Source organism: Taudactylus pleione, unplaced genomic scaffold (genome assembly GCF_031769625.1).
Source record: "Taudactylus pleione unplaced genomic scaffold, aTauple2 ptg000256l, whole genome shotgun sequence".
Classification (NCBI taxonomy): domain Eukaryota; kingdom Metazoa; phylum Chordata; class Amphibia; order Anura; family Myobatrachidae; genus Taudactylus; species Taudactylus pleione.
In genome coordinates, this window is record NW_028284658.1 from 12,944,718 (window position 1) to 12,970,012 (window position 25,295).

Here is a 25,295-nt window from a genome sequence, read left to right on the forward strand (position 1 = left end):
TATCCCTGACCGCTAGTCAGTCCAGGTCGGGGATCCCTGGGGAGTTGGTTACCACATTGTATCATTGATGTAACCACAAGATTAACCTATTAATCTTGCGGCTACAATGCAGCGGTTCCCACCATAGACTTCAATGGGGATTTCACACCATAGAATTCTATGGGAGACACAGGCTGGCCGCATTCAGAGCCTGATTCAGAGCCGGACGCTATTTGCGCTCGCTCGTTACCACCCACAAACGCCTCATTCTGTCACTCAAATTAGCAGGCATTCGCTATTTTGCGAGCACACAATTTCCGACCGCAATGACTGGTTCGCGCATGCGTATTACAATGCATGTGCAGTTGTGCGAACATCGCTCGGAGCGAACGAGCGGCCGCTTACGAGCGGCTCTGAATCAGGGCCTGATTCAGAGCCAGACGCTATTTGCGCTCGCTCGTTCAGAAAAAGGGGCCGGATATTTAAATAGAGCGCTCGCTCTTTGAAGTCTGTTGACGCCTCTATGTCTGAACGAGCGAACGAAACATGCGCTCGCTATTTTTTAAAAAACGCCCCCTGGCCGCTCGCATCCTACGTCATCTCCGCTATTTATTAGATTAATCGAGTACATCGAAAGGCGTATGAACTGCTCGGAGTGCTTGTGGATGGATTTTCCTACCGCAATCATGCGAGCAGTTCAGGCTAAAAGACAACCAAGTGACATGGTCGATGACGCTGCTTTGTTAATTATACACACCCTTAAAACGCCATTTTGACCGTTTGGCACGCCTGCGTTCGGATCTCCACCCCCCGTTTTCAAGCACCTTCCCCTGTTACCACCCACAAACGCCTCATTCTGTCACTCAAATTAGCAGGCATTCGCTATTTTGCGAGCACACAATTTCCGACCGCAATGAATGGTTCGCGCATGCGTATTACAACCCAGACGCATGCGCAGTTGTGCGAAAATCGCTCGGAGCGAACGAGCGGCCGCTTACGAGCGGCTCTGAATCAGGCCCTCAGCTAATCAGGGAGCTGCTCCGACGGAGATGCTCCCTGATTGGCTGGCGGCCCCTTCACTGACGGGGCACACGTGTGCCCCGGTCATTTACGTGGAGCAAAGGTATGTGTACACACATACCTTTGCTCAGTCCGCATGGATCGGGTTTTTTTGCGTTTTTTTATTTTAACCCCTGGATTGCCTACTTGGACAAGTGGACGTGATCGACGCATAGGAGAGGTGAGTATGGATTTTTTTTCAGGTACCCCTATGGATTACTTCGGATATTAGGTGAGTATGTGTGAGTGTGAATGTACTGTATGTTTAATTAAAATTTTACTTTCACTGTGTATGTTTGTTTATTTACGTATTTCTTTAGTTGTGTAACTACAAGTGCCAGCGGGCCCGTAATGCCCCGCATGCTGGTATTTGTGGTTCTCCAAATACCAGCATGCAGGGGAGGCTTGCTGGTACTTCTGGTTCTACAACTAAAGACAATATGGAAACTTCATTTTTACACTTTACACTAACACTATCAACCCGGCACCCATGGTGCTAGCCCCGGGCTATCAGTCTAGGCCTGGGGTGCCCTGGGGAGGGGTACCCCTTTATTGGGGGATATTCAACTCCCCAGGGATCCCCGGCCTGGACTGACTAGCGGTCAGGGATAATGCTTTGGCCGGGGAAACCGGTGAAAGGTTTTCCCTGGCTGTGGCATTATCCCCCCGCTAGAAAGAGTTCGGTGCTGGTTCTGGAATTTTCAGGGGACCCCTACTTGTTTTGTCCCCTGATTTTCCAGAACCAGGACCAGCTCAACAAAGCCCTGTGCTGGTTCTTAAAATACAGGGGCCCCCTACGCATTTTGGCCCCTGTATTTTTAGTGCCAGGACAGGCTTTATAAAGCCCGGGGCTGGTTATGCTTTTGGGGAGGGGTTGCATGTTTTTTTTTTTAAAACACACACAGAAGCCATCACGGATCTCACTGATCTGTGATGGCTTCTCTAAAACTCGCACCTTTTAATGCTACTCACATTAAAAGGTGTCAGTTTACATAGTCCTAAACTCGCCTAAACTCGCAAATGCAGTAGCCTCGAGCTGAAAAGTTCACAGGCTATTGAATTTGCGAGTTTCAGTACAATCTCGCACTTTTTAAAAGTGCGAGAAAGTGCGAGTTTGTACTGTTACTAAAACTTACACCCTATTACATTTGGCCCATAGTAGGATTTCCTTATGTGGGCACATACAACAGTCTCATATCCAAATTTAAAATTTTATATAAACTTGGTCCAGGACATTTCCTCCACGAGTCGGCACCGCAATATTCTTATAGAATTTAGGCAATACAGATTTCAGGTCCACTCCATTAAAGTCCCCGGCCACAATAAACGCCCCACATACACTGATAACATTTTAATCATGGCGTTATATAAAAAGTCCAAAGCGCAGCCACCGTTTGCCTGCGGGCGGATAAAAACAGCCATTACTAGGCAGATAGAATGGCCTACATTTCAGCAGGATATACTCCACCACCTCTGAGCAAAAGGACTCCATAACCACAGCATCAGAGCACCACTGATTGTTAATATAGATGCAAAGACCACCACCTTTATGCTTGCCAGAGTCTAGGGACCTACCTGCCCTAAATAGAGTCATATTATAAAACCCAACTGCCATAACAGATATGCCGCTATGCAGTCATGATTCTGTAAAAATAAAGGCGGAACAGTTCCTCATAAAATGTTTGTTTGCCAATTCTGCTTGTATAACATCCAGCTTATTGGGCAACGAGTGCACATTGGCCAAGAATTGCACAGGGCACAATCTCAGTCTAACTCCCACACCAGCTCTCTTCCCCAGCTTCTGCCGCCTAAACCTGCGTGGATAGCTTTTCCAGTGGCAACCACTTAGCCAACCATGCCCCATATAGTAATTGTGATCCTGGCCATTTCCCCCCTGGCCATGTCCACAATCTTTGCCATGGTTGTGCCCTTTCCCCACACCACCCAAAGCAGCTGACTGCAGGAGATCAAGAAGTATCTCTTCTGGTACCTGGGCTACCTGAGCAAGCAAGTCATCCTCAAAACCTGGCATGACTGGGACATCACCACAAGCAGCCTTCAACCCCCGGCTGCCAGCCCCGACAGTGACCCCCTGGTCCGCTGATCTTCCGGGCACTCCAAGTCCATCCGGACACGCTGCCTTGCCTCCAGGCACAGAGCCCAGCATCATTCGTACACCCAGCAGCAGCCGTGACTCCGGAAGTACCTGCTCAAGCATCCGCTCCAGAAACGCTGGGCCCAGCCGGGTCCACAAATCGCTGCCTCCACACCACACCTCCGCATCCTCTGTCCCCCAGAGAAAGCAACTCTTCATGGGGATATACCAATCTTGAACGACAGGTGCCCAGAGCCCCCAGTAAGTAAAGTAGCACAAGTAGCCAGTCAGAATTACAAAGCAAGGAGCGCTGAATATTGCAGTATAGGTAGTGCAGGCAGTGGCGTAACTAGGGTATTTGGAGCCCAGGGCAAATGTAAAAATGGAGCCCTACCCCCCTCCTATGTGCGTGTGCGGCGAAAAATGGGTGTGGTCACTTAAAAATGGGGTGTATCAACATGACACACACCACTTTACCGTCACTCTGAACATTCCTTTCCATATGCACCTTAACCCCAGTAGTGCCCCCAGTTGTGGTCCCTCTTATGTAGGCCCCCATTGGTTCCTCTTATACAGAACACCCAGTATGCATTGCCCCCAGTATTGGTCCCCCTTATGCAGCCCCTCATTAGTGCCCCTTATACAGTACCCCCAGTAGTGGTTCCCTAGTAGTAAGCCCCTTATATAGTGCCCCCAGCAGTAGTCTGCTCCCAGTAGTGGTGCCCCTTATGCAGGCCCCCAGTAGTGATCTCCCCTATCCATGCCCTTATACAGTGCCCCCTGTAGTGGTCCTTCCTATTTAGTGCCCCCAGTAGTAGTCCCCTAGTAGTAAGCCCCTTATATAGTGCCCCCAACAACAGCCCCCCATGCAGTGCCCCCAGCAGAGGTTCCCCCTCCCAATGCAGTGTACCCAGTAGTAGTCCACCCAGTTATAGTCCCCAGTAGTGCCCCGCCACCAGTAGAGGTTCCCCCCAGTAGTAGCCCCCCCCTCTGTAGTGCAGATACACAAATTACAAAAAAAAAAAATAGCAATACACTTACCTTAATCCATGCTCTGGCCGCTGCTCCCGCCGCCATCGCCACCGCACATCAGTCCTCCCGGGCTGGCATGCTCTGCATTATGGGAGAAACATCATGACGTCTCTCCCATTACCCACTGCAAGAGCCGGAAGGCGGAGCTCATTAGTGAGCTCCAGCCCGGCTCTTGCAGTGGGCGCTGCGGCAGGCAATGAGAGTCTGTCTGACTCTCATTGGCTGCTGGTTAACACACATATCGCTGCTGCGCAGCGGTGATGTGTGCATTAGCAGCAGCAGCCAATGAGAGTCTGTCTGCATTCGGCGCTACACTGGCTAACCAGGACGGGCTAGACCGTTGCAGGCGGCGCCCCCCACGCGCCCGCCGGTCCTACGGCACCTTTGCACACGCCCTGCTCGACCCCCCTTAGTTACGCCACTGAGGATATCTGCAGCTGGTAAAACATCAGATGGGAGTACATGTATCATCTATTATCCACCAGCATAGATACTACTGAGTCAGTATTAAATTAATCAACTGAAATTTTAAAGAGTGAACTCCTAATTGAAACTGTTAGGAATAACTCAGTATGGCCATTGAGGTTTATAGGTTAAAGCAGTGGTTCCCAAACTTTTTTGAATCATAGCGCCCTAGAGTATAAGCATTTTTTCCACCGCACCCCTGGACCAAATATTTATTTTTGAGAAATTCAGCAAGAAGGAAATTAAGTAAATTGTGCTTATATGTCACACTTATGTTCAGTTATGTGGTGGTTGTCCACATATTTTTTTATGGGCAGCCATTAACATTGGTTTTGCCTATCACACTGACTAAAAATCATTTTATTTGATACTTGACCCCTGAAAGTGCCCTGGACTTGTATGTAAAGTGAGTAAGGGTACGTATAGGGAGTGTATAGTTAGGAAACACATAATTGGGAACCAGTATTCGGTACATCAGGGACGAGAAAAGGGCACTGAAGTAGAGTTTTGTGGAAACTATAATAAAATGGTACTTATGCAGAAACTGTATGTTATTTAAGGTTTGATGTTTGCTATTCTTACAGAAGTCCTGTACATTACAATAAATAAGTGTCATTCTATTTCTTCTATTAATGTGTCCCTATGAATGTATATCCAACCATCAGGTGAAGAATATGTTATTTGTCTATTCATAGTAGAATAATTTGCATCAGTCACTGAGGTAAAGAAGAAAACAACGGTGCTGTTGATACAGCACCGTTTGACCAATAGCAAATAAGAATGCCGTGGTGTGTGGATGCAGAAGGGGAATGGAGTGAAAATGTACTTAATATAATTAAACACAAATTATAGCATCAGTCTCGTTATTTAATAGCCACACCTCGTATATGGCCAATAAAGATATATCACTTTTCATGTAATTTTTTCTGTAAAGTAGAAAAATGTTTTTAATAATATGGGACATGTATATTCAGGTGAGAAATATATCCTATGCTGAAGAGAAAGCGTGCGCTGGTTAATTTATGTTTTTCCCAATATTTAACTATTTGTATAGCACACTAGAGACATTTGAATGTACCCTAGCATACTTTTATTTGCTAAAGTTCATTTGCTGGTTATCATATTTCATTCTTTAATAAAAGTTGTAAAGTGTAACCCTGTTACACCCTATAACCGGGGATGTAGAGAGCCGGCCCTGGAGGCGGCCTAATCGTCACACCCCCTTTGACAGAATTATTTTTTTCAGCGCCGCGAAGGGGGTCACTGTGAGCCCCTCAGACCTGTGCAAATCCAGGGGGAGCATGATCAGTATGATCGCTGCCCCCCGCGAGCAGTCTCCTACTGCAGTCCGGCACACAGCTGCTGACAAGTACGAGGGAGGGGGGGCGGCATCGGACCCGAGCCCACGCAAGGCCTCTCCAACAAGCCTGGGCCCAGGTAATTGGTACCTGCCCCCCCCCTCCCTCGGCGCCCCTGCCTATAACATCCTCCTATACTTTTGCTTAGGGCCACTAACAGTCTCCTACTGTACACTGTCATTATGGCCATTGCTATTTTGTTCTGCACATATTTGGGGTTCAGGATGATTTCCCCACTCTTTTATGCACTTCACATAGATTGCACACTACAAAGTTATCTCATGATTCATGTGCGATGCCTGCAACTAGGGGTGTGCACCGGCCACTTTTCGTGTTTTGTGTTTTGGTTTTGGATCTGGATCTTTCTTCGTGTTTTGGATCTGGATTGGTTTTGCCAAAACCACCCTTCCGTGTTTTGGGTTCTGGGTTTTGTGTTTTGGATCTGTATTTTTTTGAAAAAAAGCATAAAAACAGCTAAAATCACAGAATTTGTAGGTTTTTCTGCTCCTATGCTATTATTAACCTCAATAACCTTAATTTCCACTCATTTCCAGTCTATTCTGAACACCTCACACCTCACAATAGTGTTTTTATGTCCAAAAGGTTGCACCGAGGTAGCTGGATGACTATGCTAAGCGACACGAGTGGGCGGCACAAACACGTGACCCATGTAGGCGTGATACTGCAGTGGCAGACAGGATGGCAGTTTGAAAAACTAGGCCCCAAACTGTACATAATGCAAAGAAAAAAAAGAGGTGCAAGATGGAATTGTCCTTGGGCCCTCCCACCCACCCTTATGTTGTATAAACAGGACATGCACACTTTAACAAACCAATCATTTCAGCGCCAGGGTCTGCCACACAACTGTGGCTGAAATTATTGGTTCGTTTGGGCCCCCACAAAACAAGCTGGCAATTAATGTGTCCCTGCACAAACTGGCTCTACGGGTTGCTTAGGATACCTAAGTTTTTTCCTGGCAGCCCCAGTTGCGGGAGAAAATGAAGAAGGAGCTGTTGACGTGTCACGTTCCGCTTCAGCTGACAGTGTGTTCACCAGCAGGTCTTTGCACCTCTGCAGGCTTGTGTCGGCCGGAAAGAGAGACACCACATAGGCTTTAAACCTAGGATCGAGCACGGTGGCCAAAATGTAGTGGTCTGATTTCAACAGATTGACCACCCTGGAATCCTGGCAAAGCGAATGAAGGGCTTCATCCACAAGTCCCACATGCCGAGCGGAATCGCTCCATCTTAGCTCCTCCTTCACTTTCTCCAGCTGCTTCTGCAAAAGCCTGATGAGGGGAATGACCTGACTCAAGCTGGCAGTGTCTGAACTGACTTCACGTGTGGCAAGTTCGAAGGGCTGGAGAACCTTGCACAACACGGAAATCATTCTCCACTGCGCTTGAGTCAGGTGCATACCCCCTCCTTTGCCTATGTCATAGGTGGATATATAGGCTTGTATGGCCATTTGCTGCTCCTCCATCCTCTGAAGCATATAGAGGGTTGAGTTCCACGGCGTCACAACCTCTTGCTTCAGGTGATGGCGGGGCAGGTTCTAGAGTGTTTGCTGGTGCTCCAGTCTTCGGCACGCAGTCGCTGAATGGCGAAAGTGGCCAGAAATTTTTCGGGCCACCCAAAGCGTCTCCTGCACGCCCCTATCGCTTTTCAGAAAATTCTGCACCACCAAGTTTATTGTGTGAGCAAAACATGGGACGTGCTGGAATTTGCCCAGATGTAATGCCCGCACAATATTGGTGGCGTTGTCAGATATCACAAATCCCCAGGAGAGTCTAAGTGCGGTAAGCCACTGGGCGATGATTTCCCTCAGTTTCTCTAAGAGGTTGTCGGCGGTGTGCCTCTTACTGAAACCAGTGATACACAGCGTAGCCTGCCTTGTAACGAGCTGGCGTTTCTGAGATGCTGCTACTGGTGACGCTGCTGCTGTTGCTGCGTAAGGTGATACATCTACCCAGTGGGCTGTCACAGTCATATAGTCCTTAGTCTGCCCTGTTCCACTTGTCCACATGTCCGTGGTTAAGTGGACATTGTGTACAACGGCATTTTTCAGGACACTGAGGACACTTTTTCTGACGTTTCTGTACAGTCTCGGTATCGCCTGCCTAGTGAAGTGGAATCTAGACGGGATTTGGAACCGGGGACACACTACCTCCATCAATTGTCTAAATCCCACTGCACTAATGGCGGATACCGGACGCACGTCTAACACCAACATAGCAGTCAAGGCCTCAGTTATACGTTTTGCTTCAGGATGACTGCTGTCGTACTTCATCCTCCTCGCTAAGGACTGTTGGAGGGTCAATTGTTTAGTAAAAGTAGTGGTGTTCCTACTTCCTCTCTGGGATGATGAACGACTCCCAGCAGCAGCAACAGCAGCAGCGGCAGCAGGAGGCGTAGCAATGCAGGATCCTCCGGAGGAATCCCGGATAGGAGAGTCAGTCATGCCAGTGACATGGCCTGCAGGACTACTTCCGATCCTGACGAAGGAGGAAATTGACGAGGAGGGAGTTGACGGTGTGGTTTGCAGGCGCTTGGATACAACAGGACAACGGGATTTAGGTGTCCCTGGACTGCTTACGGTCTTAGCCAAAGTTTCTGAACTTGACAGTAACTTTTTATGAACGCGTGCTGCAGGTGCCGTATAAGGGAGGATGTTCCTAGGTGGTTGACGTCCCTACCACCACTTATTTCTCCTTTACATATGGTACATATGGCAAGACAGTTGTTGTCCGGATTTGGATAGAAATATTGCCAGACCAAAGAGGTGGAATGTTTGGTCTTCTGCCCAGGCATGACCGTGATGGGCTTTTTCATCCCACGGACAACAACTGTCTCCCCCGGAGCCTGATTTAAACAAACCACATCACCATCAGAATCCTCCTCGCCAACTTCCTCCTCAGCACCAGCTACACCAGTATCCTCATCCTGTTGTACTTCAACAGTGACATCTTCAATTTGCATATCAGCAAGTGGACTGTGGGTGCTCCTTTCAGCACTTGCAGGGGGCGTGCAAATGGTGGAAAGAGCCACCTCTTCCCGTCCAGTGCTGGGAAGGTCAGGCATCGCAACCACCACCACACTTGGACTCTCCTTGGGGATTTGTGATATCTTCTTATAACGCACAGTTCTTCGCTGTGCTTTTGCAGCTTAACTCTTTTGATTTTTTTAGTGGGAGGAGGGCTTCCATCGTCATGTGAAGCTGAACCACTAGTCATGAACATACTAGGGATCGACCTTAGCCGTTCCTTGCCACTCCGTGTCGTAAATGGCATATTGGCAAGTTTACGTTTCTCTTCAGCTGATTTAAATGTTTTTTTCAAGGTCATTTTCCTGAACTTTGTCATTTGGGATTGTATGTGCCCTCTATTAGGACATTGGGCATCGGCCTTGGCAGACGACGTTGATGGCATGTTATCGTCTATGTCATGACTAGTGGCAGCAGCTTCAGCACTAGGAGGAAGTGGTTCTTGATCTTTCTCTATTTTATTTTTATCGGAGAAAGTTTGGTCCTCCATTTATGTTATATCGATTTGATATATACGTGCGGCTAAACACAGAAAATATTTCTTTATTTTTGCTGGAGAGTAGTGCACTTTGTGGGTTACACCAGCCTTTAAGAAATGAGCCAGTCGGCTCTTTACTTATGGGACACAGGCGCACGCTTGGCGCTGCTCCTTTGTTGATGCACGTGCGGCTACTGCGCACACAATTCACAAACACAGAAAATTATTATTTTTTTGGTTTGGACTGGAGTGTACTTTGGGGGTAACAGCACCCTTTAACGGTCAAGCCAGCCGGCCCTTTACTTATGACACAGGCGCACGCTTGGCACTACTTTGTTGATGCACGTGCTGCTACTGCGCACACAATTCACAAACACAGAAAATATATATTTTTTTGGTTTGGACCGGAGTGTACTTTGGGGGTTACAGCACCCTTTAACGGTCAAGCCAGCCGGCCCTTTACTTATGACACAGGCGCACGCTTGCCACTACTTTGTTGATGCACGTGCGGCTACTGCGCACACAATTCACAAACACAGAAAATTATTTTTTTTTTGGTTTGGACTGGAGTGTACTTTCGGGGGTTACAGCACCCTTAACGGTCAAGCCAGCCGTCCCTTTACTTATGACACAGGCGCACGCTTGGCACTACTTTGTTGATGCACGTGCGGCTACTGCGCACACAATTCACAAACACAGAAAATAATTTTTTTTTAGTTTGGACTGGAGTGTACTTTGGGGGTTACAGCACCCTTTAACGGTCAAGCCAGCCGGCCCTTTACTTATGACACAGGCGCACGCTTGGCACTACTTTGTTGATGCACGTGCGGCTACTGCGCACACAATTCACAAACACAGAAAATATATTATTTTTTTAGCACTTGGGGGGAGCACTCCTGATGGACAGAGCACCCCCTGGACAACACTACAGCACCCCTTTAGGACTGGGACACTGCACAGGACTTTGGAGTGGACACAGCCCCTATGGAGAACTGACTGCACAACACAGTCCAGCCAGCCCCTATGGACTTTGAAGTAGTGGACACAGCCCCTATTAACAACAGCAGAACAGCACAACACAGCCAGCCCCTATGGACTTTGAAGTAGTGGACAACAGCAGCACTACACTACAGTACACTACACAGCCCTAACTCCCACCCTCCCTCTTCACTGTCCACAGCCGAGTGAGAAAATGGCGCCGACGCGGGTACCTTATATAGGATCCAAAACCCGCGAGACTCGGAAGGCGGGATGATGACGTTTTGCCTCGATTTCAGATCCGAGTCAGGCGGGAAAAGTCGAGCATGACTCGGATCGGACTCGGATTGGGGGGGCTCGGGGGGGTTCGGATTTCAGAAATCCGAACCCGCTCACCCCTACCTGCAACCTAAAGTGTCTCAATTGAATTGAGCAATATCATGGATTAGAGCACATTATCAGTGCACAAACTCACAGTGGAACACTTGGGGTCTGATTCAGAGAAGTACACTAATGCCACTGCAGCTGCAAATTTGTATGTAGCTGCTATGTGAAAATATGCCAATGTTGCAGCCACCGGGTAATGTATTGAGATGCCCGTCTGCGATTTTGCAAATCCAAGCATCTGCATATAAAGTTGCAGCATTGGTCGCAGATCATTTGATTGTCACAGTCCTGGGTAGGTCTATGGATGGAGGTAGTGAGACGCCGCAGCCATGTTTGCTGAATACAGGATTACAGATGCAGGCAGCGACAAAGCGGTTGCGACATGAATGTATTGTTAATTTGTTGCCGCCACTCCTTGTTACCTCTCCCAAAAACTGCTGTCCTGTCAATCACACTGTGAGTAAAAGGATGCAGTGAGCAACTACGCTAATATGTCACTGAGTTTACAGATAATCGTTCAACTGTGAAAACATCGGAATAGCATACAAAATTTAAATCTGCCCCTTGGCTTATTGAATCTGCCCCATAGAATGCATACTCTTATATCTATTAATGCAAACAGATATTCAATACTAGCATGGGGTTCTGTAAAATATTTTCTACATTTCTCTATTAGTTAAATAGGAAGGAAGCTGGATGTCAAATACAAGGCACAAAGGAATTAATTTACTTATTGCAAAATAATACATCATTTGAACAGGTTTAACTAAATATCCAATAAGGTGCATGGAAAGTGAAGAGCAATACTTTTGATTTGAGAAAACAGGATATTTCTTGCTAACACAGAGCAGGTGCATCACTACAGCTAGTTTTGTCAAGCAAAAGAAAAAGGAGATATCATTTTGTTCAGTGAAATTATTGAAATAAGATAAAACGATTTTGCACTACAAACTTCCACATTTATTATCCAGTGGTTTGGAGTGTTAAAAGTAGGGGTGTGCACCGGCCACTTTTCGTATTTTGTGTTTTGTTTTTGGATCTGGATCTTTCTTTGTGTTTTGGATCTGGATTGGTTTTGCCAAATCCACCCTTCCTGGGTTCTGGGTTTTGTGTTTTGGATCTGTATTTTTTTGAAAAAAAGCATAAGAACAGCTAAAATCACAGAATTTGTGGGTTTTTCTGCTCCTATGTTATTATTAACCTCAATAATATTAATTTCCACTCATTTCCAGTCTATTCTGAACACCTCACACCTCACAATATTGTTTTTAGGCCAAAAGGTTGCACCGAGGTAGCTGGATGACTATGCTAAGCAACACAAGTGGGCGGCACAAACACGTGGCCCATCTAGGAGTGACACCGCAGTGGCAGAAAGGATGGCAGTTTGAAAAACTAGGCCCCAAACAGTACATAATGCAAAAAAAAAAAAGAGGTGCAAGATGGAATTGTCCTTGGGCCCTCCTACCCACCCTTATGTTGTATAAACAGGACATGCACACTTTAACAAACCAATAATTTCAGCGCCAAGGTCTGCCACATGACTGTGGCTGAGATGATTGGTTCGTTTGGGCCCCCACAAAACAAGCTGGCAAATAATCTGTCCCTGCACAAACTGGCTCTATGGAGGCAAGTTGTCGTCCTCATCCTCCTCATCCACCGATTCCTCACCCTCTTCAGTGTTGTGTACATCCTCATCCTCACAGAGTATTAATTCATCCCTGCTGGAATCCACCACCACAGGTCCCTCTGTATGTTCTGGAGGCTGGTCTCCCTGGTAGAGTTGATAATTAATTTTGATCAACATCATCTTCTCCACATTTTGTGGAAGTAACCTCCTATGCCTTTCGGTGACAAGGTTCCCGGCTGCACTAAACACTCTTTCGGAGTACACACTGGAGAGAGGGCAACTCAGGTAAAATAGAGCCAGTTTGTACAGGCGCCTCCAATTTGCCTCTTTTTCCTGCCAGAACAGGTACGGACTGTCTGACATGCCTACGTGGATGCTGTCACAGATGTAATCCTCCACCATTCTGTCAATGGTGATAGTATCATACGCAGTGACAGTAGACATGTCAGAAATTGTTGCCAAGTTCTTCAGTCCAGACCAGATGTCCAAACTTGGTCCTGCCTGCCCTGCATCACCGCCAGCAGGTTGCTTAGGATACCTAAGTTGTCTCCTGGCAGCCCCAGTTGCGGCAGAAAATGAAGAAGGAGCTGTTGAAGTGTCACGTTCTGCTTCAGCTGACAGCGTCTTTGCACCTCTGCAGGCTTGTGTCGGCCGGAAAGAGAGACACCACATAGGCTTTAAACCTAGGATCGAGCATGGTGGCCAAAATGTAGTGGTCTGATTTCAACAGATTGACCACCCTGGAATCCTGGCAAAGCGAATGAAGGGCTTCATCCACAAGTCCCACATGCCGAGCGGAATCGCTCCATCTTAGCTCCTCCTTCACTTTCTCCAGCTGCTTCTGCAAAATCCTGATGAGGGGAATGACCTGACTCAAGCTGGCAGTGTCTGAACTGACTTCATGTGTGGCAAGTTCGAAGGGCTGGAGAACCTTGCACAACACGGAAATCATTCTCCACTGCACTTGAGTCAGGTGCATACCCCCTCCTTTGCCTATGTCCTAGGTGGATGTATAGGCTTGAATGTCCTTTTGCTGCTCCTCCATCCTCTGAAGCATATAGAGTTCCACCGCATCACAACCTCTTGCTTCAGGTGATGGCAGGGCAGGTTCAAGAGTGTTTGCTGGTGCTCCAGTCTTCGGCACGCAGTCACTGAATGGCGAAAGTGGGCAGAAATTTTTCAGGCCACCCAAAGCGTCTCCTGCATGCCCCTGTCGTTTTTCAGAAAATTCTGCACCACCAAATTTATTGTGTGAGCAAAACATGGGACTTGCTGGAATTTGCCCAGATGTAATGCCCGCACAATATTGGTGGTGTTGTCAGATATCACAAATCCCCAGGAGAGTCTAAGTGGGGTAAGCCACTGGGCGATGATTTCCCACAGTTTTTCTAAGAGGTTGTCGGCGGTGTGCCTCTTACTAAAACCAGTGATACACAGCGTAGCCTGCCTTGTAACGAGCTGGCGTTTTTGAGATGCTGCTACTGGTGACGCTGCTGTTGTTGCTGCGTAAGGTGATACATCTACCCAGTGGGCTGTCACAGTCATATAGTCCTTAGTCTGCCCTGTGCCACTTGTCCAGATGTCCATGGTTAAGTGGACATTGGGTACAACCGCATTTTTTAGGACACTGACGACACTTTTTCTGAAGTTTCTGTACAGTCTCGGTATTACCTGCCTAGTGAAGTGGAATCTAGATGGGATTTGGTACTGGGGACACACTACCTCCATTAATTGTCTAAATCCCACTGCACTAATGGCGATTACCAGACGCACGTCTAACACCAACATAGCAGTCAAGGGCTCAGTTATCCGTTTTGCTGCAGGATGACTGCTGTCATACTTCATCCTCCTCGCTAAGGACTGTTGGAGGGTCAATTGTTTAGTAACAGTAGTTGTATTCCTACTTCCTCTCTGGGATAATGAACGACTCCCAGCAGCAACAGCAGCAGTGGAAGCAGTAGGCGTAGCAATGCAGGATCCTCCGGAGGAATCCCGGATAGGAGAGTCAGTCATGCCAGTGACGCGTGGCCTGCAGGACTACTTCCGATCCTGACTAAGGAGGAAATTGACGAGGAGGGAGTTGACGGTGTGGTTTGCAGGTGGTTGGATACAACAGGACAAAGGGATTTAGGTGTCCCTGGACTGCTTAGGTCAGCCAAAGTTTCTGAACTTGACAGTAACTTTTTATGAACGCGCTGCAGGTGACATATAAGGGAAGATGTTCCTAGGTGGTTAACGTCCCTACCTCTACTTATTTCACCTTTACGTATTGTACATATGGCAAGACAGTTGTTGTCCAGATTTGGATAGAAATATTGCCAGACCAAAGAGGTGGAATGTTTGGTCTTCTGCCCAGGCATGACCGTGATGGGCTTTTCATCCCACGGACAACAACTGTCTCCCCCGGAGCTTAATTTAAACAAACCACATCACCATCAGAATCCTCCTTGTCAACTTCCTCCTCTGCGCCAGCTACACCAGTATCCTCATCCTGTTGTACTTCAACAGTGACATCTTCAATTTGCATATCAGCAAGTGGACTGTGGGTGCTCCTTCCAGCACTTGCAGAGGGCATGCAAATGGTGGAAAGAGCCACCTCTTCCCGTCCAGTGTTTGGAAGGTCAGGCATTGCAACCACCACCACACTTGGACTCTCCTTGGGGATTTGTGATATCTTCTTAGAACGCACAGTTCTTCGCTGTGCTTTTGCCAGCTTAACTTGTTTGATTTTTGTAGCAGGAGGAGGGCTTCCATCGTCATGTGAAGCTGAACCACTAGTCATGAACATAGGGATGGACCTTAGCCGTTCCTTGCCACTCCATGTCGTAAATGGCATATTGGCAAGTTTACATTTCTCCTCAGATGATTTAAATGTTTTTTTTAAGGTCATTTTCCTGAACTTTGTCATTTCGGATTTTATATGCCCTCTACTATGACATTGGGCATCGACCTTGGCAGACTACGATAGCATTTCATTGTCTATGTCATGACTAGTGGCAGCAGCTTCAACACTAGGAGGAAGTGGTTCTTGATCTTTCCCTATTTTATTTTTATCGGACAAAATGTTGTACTCCATTTATGTTTTTATTGATATATACTTGTGGCTAAGGTGCACACAAACACAGAAAATAATAATTTGTAATTTTTTTTGGAGTGCACTTTGGGGGTTACACCACCCTTTAACAGTTGAACCAGCCGGCCCTTTACTTATGACACAGGCGCACGCTTGGCACTGCTACTTTGTTGATGCACGTGCGGGTAATGCGCATACATTTCACACACAAACACAGAAAAAAAGAATTGTTTATTTTTTGTGGAGCGCACTTTGGGGGTTACACCACCCTTTAACAGACTTATGACACAGGCGCACGCTTGGTGCTGCTCCTTTGTTAATACACGTGCGGCTACAGCACACACAATTCACAACACAGAAAGGAAGAATTTTTTTTTTTTTTTAAGTGCACTTTCGGGCTTACACCACCCTTTAACAGACGAGCCAGCCGGCCCTTTACTTATGACACAGGTGCACTCTTGGCGCTGCTCCTTTGTTGATGCACGTGTGTCTACTGCGCATATATTTCACACACAATCATAGAAAAAGAGAATTGTTTATTTTTTGTGGAGTGCACTTTGGAGGTTACACCACCCTTTAACAGATGAGCCAGTCGGCCCTTTACTTATGACACAAGCGCACGCTTGGCGCTGCTCCTTTGTTGATGCATGTGCGGCTACTGCGCATACATTTCACACACAAACACAGAAAAAAAGAATTGTTTATTTTTTGTGGAGCGTACTTTGGGGTTACACCACCCTTTAACAGACTTATGACACAGGCGCATGCTTGACGCTGCTCCTTTGTTGATATACGTGCGGCTACAGCGCACACAATTCACAACACAGAAAAGAAGAATTTTCCATTTTTTTTGAAGTGCACTTTGGGGGTTACACCACCCTTTAACAGACTTATGACACAGACGCACATGCTTGGCGTTGCTCCTTTGTTGATGCACGTGCGGCTACAGCGCACACAATTCACAACACAGAAAAAAATAATTTTTTATTTTTTTTGAAGTGCAGTTTGGGGGTTTCACCACCCTTTAAGAGATGAGCCAGCCGGCCCTTTACTTATGACAGGCGCACACTTGGCGCTGCTCCTTTGTTGATGCATGTGCAGCTACAGTGCACACAATTCACAAACACAGAAATAAATGTTTTATTTGCACTTGGGGGGAGCACACCTGATGGACAGACCACCCCCTGGACAACACTTCAGCACCCCTTTAGGACTACAGTCTTTATGGGACACTGCACAACACAGCCCAGCCAGCCCTTATAGACTTTTGGAGTGGACACAGCCCCTATGGACAACTGACTACACAACACAGCCCAGCCAGCCCCTATAGACTTTTGGAGTGGACACAGCCCCTATGGACAACTGACTACACAACACAGCCCAGCCAGCCCCTATGACAGCAGCACAACACAGCCCAGCCAGCCCCTGTGGACTTTGGAGGAGTGGACACAGCCCCTATGGACAACAGCAGCACAGCACAACACAACACAGCCCAGCCAGCCCTAACTCCCACCCTCCCTCTTCACTGTCCACAGCCGGAGTGAGAAATGGCGCCATCACGGGGACCTTTTATAGAATCCAAAACCTGCGAGATCCAGAAGGCGGGATGATGAAGTTTTGCCTCGATTTCAGTTCCGAGTCAGGCGGGAAAACCCGAGCCGGACTCAGTTCCCGGCTCGGATCGGGGGGGCTCTGGGGGGTTAGGATTTCAGAAATCTGAACCCGCTCATCTATAGTTAAAACCCAAAATTCCAGTGATATGTGCTATGTGTGTGGCAATTTCAACCTTTCCTTTTGGTTTAAAAGGTATACAGTCGGGATGCCGACAGTCTAAATCCCGACCAGAGTCTAATGACATGTGTAGAAATCCCGCCGCCTGTCATTTTACCTACGCTGGGAGCCCGCATCCCGATCGAAGGTAAGCCGGGCGCCGGGTGCGTACAGCCATGGGGGGGAGGATTAGGTTAGGGCTCCTGGGGGGACTTAGGTTCAGGCATCCCCCTGGGGGGGTTAGGCTAGGGGAAGGGGGGTTAGGGTTAGACACCCCCGGCGGGAGGTTAGGGTTAGGCACCCCCCCCGGGAGACTTAGGTTTAGGCAGCGAGGAAGGGGGGCTAGGGTTAGGCACTTGGGGGGGGGGTTAGGGTTAGGCACCCCTAAGGGAGAGTTAGGGGGGGGATAGGATAGTTTATACTTACCTTTAGCGCAGTTGGGATCTTTACCTCTGCAGGGCTTCAGCTGTCGGGATTTCAACTGCCGGCCATACCGATCCTGTTTAAAAAGCATCAAGGATTATAGGGAACCATGGCCATCCCAGAACATATGGAATGGAGTGACTGGGTCAAAGCTATGTATAATACAACCATTTTTGGTACAATTGGCTTATTATTGGGGTACACATTAGTTAATATTAGATAAATAATAACTAGAATCTGATTGTTATGGCCAACACCCCCACACCAGAGCCTTGGATCTTTGTGCTTTTAAATATGTCAAAGCAATTCATTCAGATGATTTATAATATTACCCAAATATATATATATATATATAATTTAATATAATTTTTTCAATTACCATTAAATGTTTCTGCCAAGATTAGGAAAGCAATATAGCCCAAAAAATAGTCTACATTTCTTTTACTTTTTAATATTTGAATACAATATTGAGCAAAATCTGAAATTTTCACAAAAATTACTAAAAATATAAGATCTCATTGAGATACCAACTTGAAAATTGCCTTTTGACAATCATACCGCATCAAGGAATGAACACAGTTTTTGAAAACTTTAAATCATGTTTTGTTTGGAAATCTGTTTTTAAATGTTTGTGTCTGTGACCTTGTAATGTTGACTTCCGTAAACCTAGTCATGTTGCAAAACAAATTAAAGCTTGTCATATTCTGAGCAAATGTTTTTATTTTTTAACATAGATAATCTGGCCTGAGAAAATTAGATTTTTGTATGTTCACCACAATGTTCACAGTACCAAAATTTGTGGATTTTTCACATTTTTAAACACTCAAAAGCTACATGGGATAAAAAATGTAACATTGAAGATTTACCATTAGATTTGATGTCCTATGGTAAAAAGTAGGGGTGTGCACCGGCCACTTTTCGTGTTTTGTGTTTTGGTTTTGGATCTGGATCTTTCTTCGTGTTTTGGATCTGGATTGGTTTTGCCAAAACCACCCTTGCGTGTTTTGGGTTCTGGGTTTTGTGTTTTGGATCTGTATTTTTTTGAAAAAAAGCATAAAAACAGCTAAAATCACAGAATTTGTAGGTTTTTCTGCTCCTATGCTATTATTAACCTCAATAACCTTAATTTCCACTCATTTCCAGTCTATTCTGAATACCTCACACCTCACAATAGTGTTTTTATGTCCAAAAGGTTGCACCGAGGTAGCTGGATGACTATGCTAAGCGACACAAGTGGGCGGCACAAACACGTGACCCATCTAGGCGTGAAACTGCAGTGGCAGACAGGATGGCATTGAAAAACTAGGCCCCAAACTGTACATAATGCAAAGAAAAAAAAGAGGTGCAAGATGGAATTGTCCTTGGGCCCTCCCACCCACCCTTATGTTGTATAAACAGGACATGCACACTTTAACAAACCAATCATTTCAGCGCCAGGGTCTGCCACACAACTGTGGCTGAAATGATTGGTTCGTTTGGGCCCCCACAAAACAAGCTGGCAATTTATCTGTCCCTGCACAAACTGGCTCTACGGAGGCAAGATGTCATCCTCATCCTCCTCATCCACCGATTCCTCACCCTCTTCAGTGTGTACATCCTCATCCTCACAGAGTATTAATTCGTCCCTGCTGGAACCACAGGTCCCTCTGTACGTTCTGGAGGCTGGTCTCCCTGGAAGAGTTGATAATTCATTTTATGAACATCATCTTCTCCACATTTTGTGGAAGCAACCTCCTACGCCTTTCGCTGACAAGGTTCCCGGCTGCACTAAACACTCTTTCGGAGTACACACTGGAGGGGGGGCAACTCAGGTAAAATAGAGCCAGTTTGTACAGGGACCTCCAAATTGCTTCTTTTTCCTGCCAGTACAGGTACGGACTGTCTGACATGCCTACTTGGATGCTGTCACCGATGTAATCCTTTAACAGACAGACGCACGCTTGTCGCTGCTGCTTTGAGGATTCAAGTGCGGCTACAGCCCACACAATTCACAAAGACAGAAAAAAAAAAGAATATTTTTATTGTTTGTGGAGCACACTTTGAGGGTTACACCGCCCTTTAACAGACAGACGCACGCTTGTCGCTGCTGCTTTGAGGATGCAAGTGAGGCTACAGCCCACACAATTCACAAAGACAGAAAAAAGAAGAAGAATATTTTAATTGTTTGTGTAGAACACTTTGAGGTGTCACCACCCTTTAACAGACAGACGCACGCTTGTCGCTGCTGCTTTAAGGATGCAGGTGCGGCTACAGCCCACACATTTCACAAAGACCAAAAAAAAAAGAACAATATTTTAATTGTTTGTGTAGAACACTTTGAGGTGTCACCACCCTTTAACAGACAGACGCACGCTTGTCGCTGCTGCTTTAAGGATGCAGGTGCGGCTACAGCCCACACAATTCACATAGACAGAAAAAAAAAGAACAATATTTTAATTGTTTGTGTAGCACACTTTGAGGGTGTCACCACCCTTTAACAGACAGATGCATGCTTGTCGCTGCTGCTTTGAGGATGCAAGTGTGGCTACATCGCACACAAGTCACAAACACATTAAAAAAATAGTTTTTTATTTTTTGGAACACTTTGAGAGTTACACCACCCTTTAACAGACAGACGCACGCTTGTCGCTGCTGCTTTAAGGATGCAGGTGCGGCTACAGCCCACACATTTCACAAAGACCGAAAAAAAAAGAACAATATTTTAATTGTTTGTGTAGAACACTTTGAGGGTGTCACCACCCTTTAACAGACAGACGCACGCTTGTCGCTGCTGCTTTAAGGATGCAGGTGCGGCTACAGCCCACACAATTCACATAGACAGAAAAAAGAAGAATATTTTTATTGTTTGTGTAGCACACTTTGAGGGTGTCACCACCCTTTAACAGACAGACGCACGCTTGTCGCTGCTGCTTTAAGGATGCAGGTGCGGCTACATCGCACACAAGTCACAAACACATTAAAAAAATAGTTTTTTATTTTTTGGAGCACTTTGAGAGTTACACCACCCTTTAGCAGACAGACGCACGCTTGTCGCTGCTGCTTTAAGGATGCAGGTGCGGCTACAGCCCACACATTTCACAAAGACCGAAAAAAAAGAACAATATTTTAATTGTTTGTGTAGAACACTTTGAGGGTGTCACCACCCTTTAACAGACAGACGCACGCTTGTCGCTGCTGCTTTAAGGATGCAGGTGCGGCTACAGCCCACACATTTCACAAAGACCTAAAAAAAAAGAACAATATTTTAATTGTTTGTGTAGAACACTTTGAGGGTGTCACCACCCTTTAACAGACAGACGCACGCTTGTCGCTGCTGCTTTAAGGATGCAGGTGCGGCTACAGCCCACACATTTCACAAAGACCAAAAAAAAAAGAACAATATTTTAATTGTTTGTGTAGCACACTTTGAGGGTGTCACCACCCTTTAACAGACAGACGCACGCTTGTCGCTGCTGCTTTAAGGATGCAGGTGCGGCTACAGCTCACACAATTCACAAAGACAGAAAAAAAAAGAACAATATTTTAATTGTTTGTGTAGCACACTTTGAGGGTGTCACCACCCTTTAACAGACAGACGCACGCTTGTCGCTGCTGCTTTAAGGATGCAGGTGCGGCTACAGCCCACACATTTCACAAAGACCAAAAAAAAAAGAACAATATTTTAATTGTTTGTGTGGCACACTTTGAGGGTGTCACCACCCTTTAACAGACAGACGCACGCTTGTCGCTGCTGCTTTAAGGATGCAGGTGCGGCTACAGCCCACACAATTCACAAAGACAGAAAAAAAAAGAACAATATTTTAATTGTTTGTGTAGCACACTTTGAGGGTGTCACCACCCTTTAACAGACAGACGCACGCTTGTCGCTGCTGCTTTGAGGATGCAGGTGGAATCTAGACGGGATTTGGAACCGAGGACACACTACCTCCATCAATTGTCTAAATCCCACTGCACTAATGTCGGATACCGGACGCACGTCTAACACCAACATAGCAGTCAAGGCCTCAGTTATACGTTTTGCTTCAGGATGACTGCTGTCGTACTTCATCCTCATCGCTAGGGACTGTTGGAGGGTCAATTGTTTAGTAAAAGTAGTGATGTTCCTACTTCCTCTCTGGGATGATGAACAACTCCCAGCAGCAGCAACAGCACTAGGAGGAAGTGGTTCTTGATCTTTCCCTATTTTATTTTTATCGGAGAAAGTTTGGTCCTCCATTTATGTTATATTGATATATATACGTGCGGCTAAAGCGCACACAAACACAGAAAATATTATTTTATTTTTGCTGGAGAGTAGTGCACTTTGTGGGTTACACCACCCTTTAAGAAATGAGCCAGCCGGCTCTTTACTTATGGGACACAGGCGCACGCTTGGCGCTGCTCCTTTGTTGATGCACGTGCAGCCACAGTGCACACAATTCACAAACACAGAAAATAATTTTTTTTTTGGTTTGGACTGGAGTGTACTTTCGGGGGTTACAGCACCCTTAACGGTCAAGCCAGCCGGCCCTTTACTTATGACACAGGCGCACGCTTGGCACTACTTTGTTGATGCACGTGCGGCTACTGCGCACACAATTCACAAACACAGAAAATAATTTTTTTTTTGGTTTGGACTGGAGTGTACTTTCGGGGGTTACAGCACCCTTAACGGTCAAGCCAGCCGGCCCTTTACTTATGACACAGGCGCACGCTTGGCACTACTTTGTTGATGCACGTGCGGCTACTGCGCACACAATTCACAAACACAGAAAATTATTTTTTTTTTGGTTTGGACTGGAGTGTACTTTCGGGGGTTACAGCACCCTTAACGGTCAAGCCAGCCGGCCCTTTACTTATGACACAGGCGCACGCTTGGCACTACTTTGTTGATGCACGTGCGGCTACTGCGCACACAATTCACAAACACAGAAAATAATTTTTTTTTTGGTTTGGACTGGAGTGTACTTTCGGGGGTTACAGCACCCTTAACGGTCAAGCCAGCCGGCCATTTACTTATGACACAGGCGCACGCTTGGCACTACTTTGTTGATGCACGTGCGGCTACCGCGCACACAATTCACAAACACAGAAAATAATTTTTTTTTGGTTTGGACTGGAGTGTACTTTCGGGGGTTACAGCACCCTTTAACGGTCAAGCCAGCCGGCCCTTTACTTATGACACAGGCGCACGCTTGGCACTACTTTGTTGATGCACGTGCGGCTACTGCGCACACAATTCACAAACACAGAAAATATATTATTTTTTTAGCACTTGGGGGGAGCACCCCTGATGGACAGAGCACCCCCTGGACAACACTGCAGCACTCCTTTAGGACTGGGACACTGCACAGGACTTTGGAGTGGACACAGCCCCTATGGAGAACTGACTGCACAACACAGTCCAGCCAGCCCCTATGGACTTTGAAGTAGTGGACACAGCCCCTATTAACAACAGCAGCACAGCACAACACAGCCAGCCCCTATGGACTTTGAAGTAGTGGACAACAGCAGCACTACACTACACTACACTACACAGCCCTAACTCCCACCCTCCCTCTTCACTGTCCACAGCCGAGTGAGAAAATGGCGCCGACGTGGGTACCTTATATAGGATCCAAAACCCGCGAGACTCGGAAGGCGGGATGATGACGTTTTGCCTCGATTTCAGATCCGAGTCAGGCGGGAAAAGTCGAGCCTGATTCGGATCGGACTCGGATCGGGGGGGCTCGGGGGGGTTCGGATTTCAGAAATCCGAACCCGCTCACCCCTAGTAAAAAGTAATTAAAAATTGGATCAGTTGATGTGGAATGACAACCCCTAGTACCCACCAGCCAGGTGTGCCAGGTTTAACTGCATGCAGTTTATGGGAAACCAGGTAAGGGCCAATTACACTTAGCACTGGCCTGGGCATCCTTAGGTGTGAGTAACTGAAATTATGTTCAGACCCCGATCCCGCAGGTCCTTGACTGATGCATTTTGCCTGTCACAACCATCTTAATCTGCAACTTTATACCAATTCCTTTGTGACAAAAGTACTAATCTAGTGTGCTTGGTAGTTGAAATACTTTGACTATTCTATATGGCTATTATGCAAATAGGATGCAAAATTCATGGCAGAAAACTGCTCGGTGAATGACACCTCTGCAGGAAGGAAAGGAATACGTTTGGGCTGTGGAGATCCTCCTGGATATATGCCATTCTCATCAGTCCCGAATGTTGGCTAGACCTGACCAAAGGTGGGGAGTCTAACTTACTGGACGTGTGCACCAGTGACCTCTCCAATTGGGATTTGGGTTTAAGCTGCACCCAGTAAGCAGGTCGCAGCCCTTTGGCCAGGTATCCGGCACAAGTGGGAAATGTAAGAACACAATCGCAGGGAAAGCGCAGAAGAACAACACTGGGAGTTTGCACTTGGGTGACGTACTGAGTGCACACATTGTGGATCCAGACACAGGAACTGGCACAGGAGAATGACACTTAGGATATAGTACATGGATGATGTACTGTGTACACACACTGTGAATCCAGATACAGGAACTGGCACAGGAGAATGATATTATGAGATGGTACTTGGATGATATACTAAGTACACACACTGTGAATCCAGACGCAGAACTGGCACAGGAGAATGACACTTAGGAGATGGTACTTGGATGACATACTGAGTACACACACTGTGGGTTAACACTAGGAATATATCACTAGATGAAAGGAGCTGGGAACCTGGAACACTGCAATAGCAAGTATTCACTGGAAGTAATGATGTTGTACAGGCAACTTCTTGTTGTCCAGAGCCCGGCTAAATACCCTAAGGAAGCAGTCCAATGGCGGACACTGTCAGCAGACAGCAACCAATGCTACCATTGGGTAAAGGGCTAATCAGGTGATGTAGACTGTCATGGCTACATCCATGACGGCAACCGCAGGAACCAAATCATGGAGCAGCACATGGATGTCCTAGCAGACCCCAGACATAATCGTCAGCGCATCACTCGCTGCCGCACCTGGTGTCTGACCACTTGAGAGGGCAGGGAAAGCCAGCGCTGAGGTGAGTAACGGCCGATCCTAGGCCATAACCTGACAGAAGTGGACAAACAGACAGAATGAAGGAAGAGAACTCTGCCCAAGAAGGCTTACAGTCTAAGGGGCATATCCAATTAGCCGCGGCTAATTGTCATGCAAAAGTCCCACGACACGGGGATTAGCTATTCAATGAAATAACTATTTCCCCACGTCATTAGAACGGGACTCCAGTGCGAGAACACACTGATTCCGCGAGAACTGCAGAATCAATGTGTTTTAACCGCTCGCGCGTGGCCAAATAGGGTGGCCTCATGCAGATTTTACCTCGCACCTACATGAGGTGCGAGGTAAAGTCCGACAGCGGGGACTCGTGTGCGGGGTCTCGGGGACACCCGCGCATGGTATCCCCGCTAATTGAATTCCCACCAGTGCTACAATTAAACCCCGCGGCTATTTGGATATGCCCCTAAGAGTGAGGGTTCTACCTACAGTAAGAGTAGGAAATGGTATAGAGAGTAGATAGA